Here is a 10,562-nt window from a genome sequence, read left to right as displayed (position 1 = left end):
GCCTCCACATGTGCCACGTGGCTTCATGAACTGTAAGAGAGACACTGTGTAGCGTGCCATTGGTATTCTAATTTACGTGTTTTGCACATACTCGAAGTACTAGTAAGGTACACGTGCATTGCACGCATCAGATTTTGCAACCAAATTATGAATAAATACCACACTATAGCATGTAAGCTCTGAGTCATATATGCCTGATGTAGCCCTTCGTTTAATTCTTATAGTTCATCTCATTCAAAATCAATTAGTTTTTATAAAAAAGCTAAGAACGCGGGAATAGGAAAAACATGGGATTATAGTGGAATGTCGTCTTGAATCCTACAGGATTGTACGAGTGTTTGATTGTGCATAGAAAAAACGCAGAATTCTTTCAAAGAGGTTTGAGTGGATGGGATGTTTCCTATGAAATCTAGTGCAAATGAATCATATGGAAAAATTCCTATGGTTTACAATCCTACGAATCAAACAACCAAGATAGGAAAAATTCCTAATGATTAGAATCCTCCAAAATTCCTTTGAGAATCCTTTGAATCAAAGAAGCCCTTAATCTATTTTATGATTCATGGAATTGTGCGTTGTAAAGCATAAAGTAAAAACAAATAATGGCAATTCAACTAGAAAAAAAGTTTGGGCAGTTATGATACGGAAGATTCTAGAACAAAAGAGAACCACTGTTGTTTTGAGGTTTGTGCATTATGCTTAAGTTCAACCATGGAGTCTGCTAGATTGTACATGTGGCAAAATCCGGTGGGGGCTAGAAGATGGTGCGAGGGGCCGAGTGGAGGGAGACTATGAAGGAATGCACAAGTGCGAGATCGATATTTAGAGAGAGGGGGCGAACACGTGCGCTGTTGCGCGCAGTGGCGGAGCCATGAAAAATAAATGAGCTAGGGGGCCAAGCATTGCTAATCCTTTACGAGGAGGGTCAATTCATGAACTTAAACCATTTTTAGCAGCAATTGTCTAATGATCACATTCATATTAGCCTCGATATATAGTGATGTTAGGGGGGAGGGGGCAGGGCCCTTACTGCCCCCTGTCTTCGCCATTGTGCACGCGTCTGAGAGATGAAGCGGAAGGCATGGATGATGAGAGGGGGACGTTGGATATATAATTAATGTGGGTGTATTAGCTATATATGTTAATCCTATATAGAGAGGTATAGATTGATCGATGTGGACGTGGGAAAGAGGGTGAGACCTCACTGGATATATCGATTGATCGGTTTGTGTGGAAAACTATGAAAGACCTAGCTATATACACACATACATAGAGGAACATCGATCGTTGCGCATGCACGCGTGAGAGATAAAGAATGCCCGATATGATGGAGAGGGGGATGTGTGTGGGTGTGTGCCTTCATGGGAGACCGACCTGAAGAAAAAGATTGCATGCGTGCGATGGATAATGCCGACTGGTAGTGTGTGTGCATGCATGCACGAGAGAAAGTTAGTGGTACAATTATAAAGAGAAGACTACTGTGTGGGTGTAAAAGAATAGGTGAGGTCATAATCAATGTAAAGTTGAATTCAAATATTTGAATAAGAGATCCTGATGTTTGAAACCCATGCATGCATGAATATAACGGAGATCTGCGCGGTGTGGTTTGGAAACGAGCATGTTGTAATGTATACACATTGAACAAGGTCAGACTGATTTGAATTTGAGATACCGATGGCAGACATCATTTGGCCACGTCGCATCCGTGCATGGACACACTATTCTAATTGGAGATGATGGGCGGCTTTCGCATCACATATCTATATCTATACCCCTATATATATTATATTTTATATTTTTTATATTGTGTGCGGGTAACTTTAACTTTGAAAGATGGTCGTTGGATGAGGCGAATCCGATGGTCCAAAGATGGCAAATTTGAGCACTACTGGCCGTTGGATATCATCTAGATTCCACCAGATTTCGCCACATGTATAATCTAGAAGACTCCATGGTTGAACTTAAGCATAATGCACAAACATCAAAACACAAGCACTTCTTATTTGTTCTAGAATCTTCCGTATCAGAATTGCCCAAATGTTTTTCTACATGATTTGCCATTATTTGTTTTTACTTTATGTCTTACGACGCACAATTCCATGAATCTTAAAATAGATTAGCTTTCTTATAAAAACTAGATGATTTTGAATGAAATGAACTATAAGAATTAAACGAACATCTACATCATGCATATATGACTCAAAGCTTGCATGCTATAATGTGGTATTTATTCATAATTTGGTTGCCAAATCTCATGCGTGCAATGCACGTGTACCTTACTCTAGTCTAAATGGTGTTTGTGTGTGTGTTGTGCGTGTTGAGGTGCAAATTGTCTTTTTTTGGGTACACGTTAAGCTTGTTCTTCCGAAATTTCAAGCCGCGCCTTGTTATGCCGAAAATTCAAGCTAGCGTCTCTGTCTATCGTGCTGCGAAACTCCCGCCTCTTCAACCCGCGCCTTGTTAGCCCGAAATATTTAAGATATATCTTTGTCTCGTTGTGCTCCGACAACTCCCTCCATCTCAACCCGCGCCTTGCTATTCCGAAATTACAACGCGCGCGAAAACTCCCACCTCCTGTGAAATCCCGACACGCGAAATGCCCGTGGTACCCCTGAACCGAAAGAACCGCCTCAAATCGGTGGGGGTACTTTCGTAACTTACCCCACATTTCGGACAAGCGCGTCTCTAAGCCATGGTTCCCCACTGCCATCCCATCCGCCCACCCATTCGTACACCGAGGCCGCGAAAACCCGCGACGAAACCCCACACCCTGCTCCGTCCGCCACCCAGCCGGAGCCTCTTCCCCGACGACGTCGTCCACAGCAACACCTCGACGTCCCTCATCCACCGTACTGGATGAGGATCCGTCGTCGATCTCATCGTCCCGCCGGTTCAGCCACCCCGTCCTCCACCTCCAAGGAGCTGCCCCGATGTTCCCCTCGTCTTTCGCGCCACCTCCATTCCCACACCGCCGTCTTCACCTGCACCACCGGAAGAGCATCATCATCACCGTTTCCTCGGATGAAGCTGCGGCCTAATCGGTGCCACCAAAGAGGTTGTACACTAATCGCTGCATTTTCTTCTTGATTCGATCTCACGGTGCTGCCGGCGCTCGGTCCCGAGCCGACACGGCGCGGCTCCATCCACGGCGGCGTCGCCGGCCACTTCCTCCACGGCGTCGCTCCCTCGGCGGCGACGTCCACATCAGTAGGAGCTGCTGCTGCTTTAGCTCTCGCTCACGCTGCTGCTCTGCTCTTGCTCTCGGTCCCCTGCCTGGTCTGCTCTTGCTCGCGCTGCTGCTCTCGCTCTTGCTCTTACTTGCGATGCTACTCCGATTTAGCTACACTTCAGTCGACTGAACCGACTTTTGGGTCAGTCGATTTTCAGGGGTTGGGGTGGGGGCTCGCCGGGGTGAAGGAAGAACCAGCCGCAGCGGGGAGGGGGGTTCGTTGGAGAGGTACCCCACTATCTATCTTAGGGTTCAGGATGGGGGCGGTGGTCGCCGGCGGTGGCGGGGTGTTAGCGGGGCGGTGGCGTGGGGATCGCAGGAGAAAAAGCTCGGCACGGGGGGGCCTAGAGGGATGGCCGGGCCGGCGGCGGAACGACGGTGGGGAGTGTTTTCGGGGCGGGCGGGGCGGCGGGGGCTGCTGTTTGGCCAGTGGTGGCTGGCGGCTCAGGGGGGTGGAGGTTGAAGATGAACCGCGGGCCCTTGATTTTGTATCCAACGGCTGCAAAATCGACTGACCAGAGATGAAAAAGTCAGTCGACCAACGTGTACCCTCACCTTGCTAGTGCGTTCAGTTTCGACAGCAAAATTCAGTTTCGACAGCAAATTTCAGTTTCGACAGTTAATTTCAGTTTTGACAGTTAAGTTCAGTTTCGACAGTTAAATTCAGTTTCGACAATTAAGTTCAGAGATGAGCGGCTGATGTATTTTACATCTAGCACTTTGTGGTTATGTATTTTACGTCATGTATTGGAGATGCTATTAGAATTCCACTCAGGTTAACGTTGTTCGTTGTCTCTCTTGTCCTACTTCAGCCTCGGCGTCGTACAACTCACCAGAGCTGCTCCAACGACGAAACCCTCCATCACAGCGGAGCAGTACCTCGGGCTCCATCTCCAGACGCCTAAGATCTTCTTCCCCTCCTCCGACAGCCAAGTCAGCCGGAGCATCCTCACCGGCCAACCCAATCACGCTGAGATCGACATGGCTTCGCCAAAGAGGTTGTACACTTGTTGCATCTCTTTTTTACTCTACATGTTATATATATTGTCCACTGAGCACTCGTAGTAACGGGAAATACGATTATTTTATCCTACTATATGACAAGTAGTGAGGTACCAGGCAACTTAGCTATCCGTGATGGACTCTCTTGAACGCCATCATTATTTATCTCTGCGCGTTTGAGCTGTGCATTTGTCGATGGGCCTGGGAGTTGAGCTAGTATGGCAGTGGCCTGGGTCCAAAGTAATAGAAGTAGCACAAAAACATTTTTTAGTGTAGGATTTTCCTTGCTCAAGCCTGCCTACTAGAATCGCCAGTGCTTGAAAGGAAAAGTGAATGAAAAACATCGGAATTGGAAAGTTTCCTATGGTACTACTTTTCATGAATTTGGTGCAAAGGAATGGAGCAAAGGAAAACTGTAGGATTTGTTCCTTTAGTGTCTCCTTGAATGAAAAACCGTAGGAATTCTAATTTCCACTTCTCCTCCTTTTCATATTCCTATTCATCAACCACAAGACTAAGAGATAGTAGCATAAAAGCATTATAACCGTACATTTTCTTGTGGTTTGACTTAATCTCACCATGCTTTTTTGCATCCTGTGATCTTCCAATTGTTGTGAATCAAACACCCAGATTGGCAGAAATCCTGTGTTTTTAAATTCTCTGTTTTGCACGTGCATTCCTATCCTATTCCTGTCTATTTCCTATCCCTGCATTGTTAGAATCCTCCAATTCAAACAAGCCCTTACTCAATTACTTCAGTTACAGATATGTGTCAAAGAAAACCTTGTGTGGTTTGTCCTGCTCTTGCGACGCTGTGTTCCACCCCAGCTCAGCTGCTCCAACGACGGAAGGGTTCACCACAGCAGGGATCCGCTCTCTAGACTGTCTTTCGCCGCCTCAGATCTTCTTCCCCGCCGCCGGCAGCCACGGCAACTGCATTACCATCATCAACTGAGAAGATGACCTTGAGGACTACACGGGTCCGCAAGAGAGGTCGCACTCTTCCGTGTCTGCTTACGTTATGCGTCGCTTAATATGATGACATGCTACATTATCGTCGTGTTCACCTATTAGACTCCGAGTCAGGTCCAAACTAATGCTGAAACTTGAGTTTTTTAAATGGTTGTGGGGTACATATTGGGGCAGCAATCAGTACTATCTGTCTACTATCTGGTTAATCTCCGGTGTCTACTATGAGTTTCATGTTGGGTGCAAACAAACATTAAAGGAGCCATTATCTGTATTTTTTAACTAAAACTATTATCTGCCTGCTATCATTGGTTTTGGGTCTATCCACAATTTGCTACCATCACTCTGGATTTGCGCATGCACTCCTTACATAATCTCACTATTTTTTATTCCTATGCATGCCAGTTATTGTACACAATGGAACTGATCATGTAGAGCAAAAGAGACGAGCCTTGCGTGGCAATAAAATTTCATGCAGACGTCGTTCCATGGTGGGCGCAAAGGCAGCCCCCCTCCACCCATTTCGGATCGTAATGAAGAGGAAGATAACTGTTCTGAGGGGGATTCAGAAGGAGAAGACCACTCCTATTTACCCCATGAGGTCTTCGCTCTAACTTGGCATGCTGATGTTGGTAATATCATGCATATGGTGCCTTGCATTGCTTACTGTATACATTAAAGATGTCATCTGCTTAGTTTAGACATGCTTTGCGTCAATGCCATCTGTTTAGTTTCTTTATCGTATATGTGAATCATGCAATGCCATCTTGTCTAGCCAGGCATCATATATGTGAATTTTGCAATGCCACCCTGGTTAGCCAGTCATCTTATATGTGAATTATATCATGCCATCATTTTTTTATTACGTGTTAAATTTGTCAACAATTTTAGTACATTCAATTACTCTTCCTGTGCATCAGCCATTCGGCACGCTCATGGAAAAATCTGGAGTGGAAACAAGGTCTTCAGAGCAGACAATGCTATCTGACGAAGCGCATGTCTTGCTGGTTACCGATAGCTCCTCAGAGGAGGATTCAGAGATAGATGACCAGTCATATTCCCCCCCAAGGTGCATGCCCTAACTTGGCAGGGTTATGTTGCTCATATCGTGCATATGGTATCTTGCATTGCTATGTCATTTGCTTAGTTTAGACATGCTTTGTGTGAATGCCACCTGTTTAGTGTCTAATTACCATATATGTGAATAATGCAATGCCATCTCGTTGCAAGACATTATATATGTGAATTATGCAATGTTATCTTGTTGCAAGGCATTATGTATGTGAATTATGCAATGCGATGCTATTTAGGCAAGCGTCATATATGTGAATTATATCATGCCATCCTTTTTTTTGTATTTCTCATTGCTTTTGTCGACAATGTTTGTATATTCAACTGCTCTTCCTGTGCATCAGCCATTTGAATTGGTGATGGAGAAATCTGGAGTGAAAACAAGGTCTTTAGAGCAGACAATGCTACCTGCTGAATCAGATATCTTGCTGGTTACAGATAGCTCTTCACAGGAGGATTCAGAGGCAGATGACCAGTCCTATTATCCCCCTGAGGTGTATGCTCAAACTTGGCAGGGTTATATTACTCATATAATGCATATGTTGTATTGCAATGCTTAGTTTTAACATCATATACACAATATTGAATGCCATCTCCTTACACTACTGGAATCAGGCACTTTGCCATCCGCCATGGCAGATGGAAAAGGCACGGATTGCGGATGGCAAAGGGCTTTGCCATCTGCCAGCAGATGGCAAAGTTCCGGCTGAATAAACTCTGGTAAAGGCTTCTTTGTCGTCTGCTGGCAGATGGCAAAGAGCCTGTAACCTTTGCCATCAGCTGGCCGATGGCAAAGCCTGAGGAACGGGGTTAGCCACGTTAGGAGGCTAATGGCATGCTTTGCCATCAGCCAGCAGATGGCAAAGGCTGCAGGCTCTTTGCCATCCGCCGGCTGATGGCAATGGGTGCAGGCTCTTTGCCATCCGCCAGCTGATGGCAATGGGTGCAGGCTCTTTGCCATCGGCCAGCTGATGGCAAAGGCTGCAGGCTCTTTGCCATCCGCCAGCTGATGGCAAAGGATGCAGGCTCTTTGCCATCTGCTGGCGGATGGCAAAGAGAACAAATAGGCCAGATGAGCGCTGCACAGGTTGCTGCCACGTGGCCTCTTTGCCATCTGCCAGCGGATGGCAAAGTGCCTATATTGCCTCATTTAATTTTGTTTTTTCTTATATCAATTCATTTTCACAAAAAATCAAACATAGATATATATATATATATATATATATATATATATATATGACCAATATAGCATATTCAACACATATTACCAATAGTCATGAACGCAAATATATCCAACACATGTTACCAATAGTAGCAAGTTTCATCAATACATATACATAGTTTCATCAATATTACACAGTTTCATCATAGGTAGCAAGTTTCACAAAGTCAAAACAAAAACTAAAGACAAGCACTCCATCAACCCAAGCTTCCGTGATCTGAAGCAAATCTACAAAATGGGAAAGAAGAAAGTTAGAAGAAGAAGACTAGAAGAAGAAGATTATTATGATGCAACTAAAATGTGAAGATTATTATGATGCAACTTATATCTGTAAAATAGGTCATTTTGGAGCTAAGTATGGTTATTATGTCATTTTTGAGCTAGCTAAGCATACTAAGTCATTTTGGTGTAAAAAATGCTAAGTAAGGTCATTTTGGAACTAATAAGTTTATTATGTCATTTTGGAGCTAGCTAAGCATATGAAGTCATTTCGGAACTAAAATATGTCATTTCGTAAGCATATTATGTCATTCTAGAGCTAGCTAAGCATATTAAGTCATTTGGAGGAAAAAATGCTAAGTATAGGTCATTTTAGAGCTATCCTAGGTTAAATAGGTCAATTTTGAGCTAGCTAAGCATATTAAGTCATTTTGGAGGAAAAAAATGCTAAGTATAGGTCATTTTAGAGCTATCCTAGGTTAAATAGGTCATTTTGGAGCTAATTAAGCAAAGCACTAGGCAAAACTTACCATCAACCCGTAGGTGAAGGATCGGGGTTCTTGCTCGCGGTAGTGGCAGACGGAGGAGGATCGGGGTTCTTGCTCGCGCCAATGGCAGACGTCGATGCTTGTCGGGAGTTATGCTGCACCAAATTAAAGATCATTTGCAATGTCTCGTTAGCATGATGCAACTCAATTGTGAAGACTAATAAGTAATGTCCATTCAAATGAAACTCACCGTGTCCGCCGGAGCAATGACTGGCATCGGCGGAGGGGTCTGACCGTTCTTCTCGCACATGGACTGCACATTTGGTTTTGACGAGTCAGTCATATTAGTTACTAATGAAAGGAACATTGCGTGCATGATTTAGCTAATATGCAGAAGAAACTTACCGCGAAGAGCTCGTATATGGCCCGGTTAGCCAAGTCGTTCCGGTTCCTCTCCTCCTCCAAAAGCCTAGCCGTCCTCTCCTCAATCTCCCTCTCCCTCTCCGCCGCCTGCCTCCTTACCTCCGCCAGAAGCTCCTGGGTCTTTGCTCTCTCTTCCTCAATAGCAGCCTGCAACACCACTCCTCTTTAGCATTGTAATCATCGACGGCCGCACACATAATGTAATGGAGGAAAGGTATCTGATTCTGTATAACTAACCTTGATTTCGAGATCCATTGGCCGTGGACGAGGCCTTATCTCAGGATCGGAGCTCGTCTGGCGCCTCTTGATCTGCGGGAGAGTGCTAGTACAACGTATCAGTCCATCCCCAATGGCTAACAAGCCATGGTTCCGCCCGCCACCAGATATCATCACCAGCTCTGGATCAATAGGCTGGCTTGGGTTAAAGTCCGGCCCTTTCCTCGCCTTCCCCTCGTCTCTGTACCTCACGAGCTTGTTGTGGGAGGCGCGGTTGGTGAAGTTCTTTGGATCATCGAGATCAGACTCAGAGAATGCCTTGGCCTTCTTATACGGGGCACTATGGGCCATGGCATAGAGGTCGAACAACTCTGGAACATCCGTCTTGTTGTGCCACGTCTAAAGGAGAGGAACAAAGTATTAGTTAAGGGCTCAAGCTAGCATGAAGACTGAATTTGCATGAATCATGAAGCAAACCACATACCCAGTTATCCCCGTATTGATATAGGTTGACGCTGCCTTGATGGTGTGGCACACCGCTCATTTTGCCACGCCGATCCTTTGCATTGTTGTGGGTGGATAGCCATTGGGGAGAGCACCACTCATCCACCAACGCCTCCCAACAATCCAGGCTATCCGCACACCATCTCGGGGGCACCTAAGTTAAGTAAGAGAAATTTGAGCGCTACGCCTACGAATCAAATCAAGAAAACTAAATACAAGGCCTTAAGAATAGGTAATTACCTTCATGTACTTCTCCTTACTCAGATACTTTGTGCGGCACTTCGACTTGGACATCCTAATACCAATCGAGGCGAAGTAGTCTCGAGTAGCCTGCGTCCGAGCCCCGTTCCGCCAGTTTTGAAGTAGCCGCCTGCACTCGGCTTCGATAACCCGAGCCGCGGCCTCCTCCTGTCCCTCAGCACACCTGTAAAAGGTCTGCAATCAAACAAGAAAACACGGATTAGTACAATCACTAGGGTTGCCAATCGAACAAGAAAACACAACGTAGACGAGAGAGGAAAAATTACCCAAAACATCTGGATCACAACGTCGGCCACCGTGTGGCACTCGACACCGCCGATCCTCTCCCCCGGCGGGGCCGGGGCAGCCAAGTAGTGCTCCCAGGTCATTCCTAGCTCTGGAACCTGGCCCTCACCGGGCAACGTGACCCACCCCGGGAAGCTCTGGCGACAAATCACACCAAGGACTGTGTTGGGCCTGCGGACACCACGACCGTGTTTCCAAGACCTGCAGTATGATAAGACTAACGCATTAGATATTCGAAGAAACGTGAAGGCAAAAGGTTAAAAAGAGTAAATGCACTTACTTCTCCCCATCAGGCGTAATCAACCACCTCTGGTCAGGGGTCGCCGGGGTGGGCGGGAGCTTTGTACCACCACACTGGTAGACATTGCCCCCTCAACCAGCTCACTCTCACTATAGCTATCAGAACTATAGCCACCCTCGTCACCATCAGCATGGCCACTCGACTCCGGCCAGTCCCCCAATCGGTTCGGCTGCGACGTAGCCTGATCCAGAGTCTCGTGGGACGAAGCCTCTGGGACCGGAGTCTCGTGGGGCGAAGGCTCGTCGGCCCGAGGCTCGTGGACCGGGGTCCGAGACGGGTCCACCTCAGGCGGCTCCATCTCAGACGGAGCAGTCCTATGGTCAGGTGAATCAGCTGAGGGTGGCGGCGAGGAAGGCATAGTGGCAGCCTTCC

General features: G+C 46.3%; 1 long non-coding RNA gene across 1 annotated transcript; it reads right to left on the bottom strand.

Moving 5' to 3' along the window:
* Positions 1 to 7,711: 7,711 nt before the first annotated feature.
* On the bottom strand, positions 7,712 to 8,737 carry LOC123166639 (uncharacterized). Its single transcript, XR_006483636.1, has 4 exons — positions 8,606 to 8,737; positions 8,451 to 8,513; positions 8,243 to 8,355; positions 7,712 to 7,721 (listed from the first exon to the last, which is right to left on the bottom strand). It is a non-coding gene; the product is annotated as an uncharacterized lncRNA (long non-coding RNA).
* Positions 8,738 to 10,562: the final 1,825 nt, after the last annotated feature.

Source organism: Triticum aestivum, chromosome 1D (genome assembly GCF_018294505.1).
Source record: "Triticum aestivum cultivar Chinese Spring chromosome 1D, IWGSC CS RefSeq v2.1, whole genome shotgun sequence".
In the NCBI taxonomy this organism is placed as follows: domain Eukaryota; kingdom Viridiplantae; phylum Streptophyta; class Magnoliopsida; order Poales; family Poaceae; genus Triticum; species Triticum aestivum.
The sequence above is the reverse complement of the archived record's forward strand: the minus strand, read 5'-3'. Positions and strand labels throughout refer to the sequence as shown.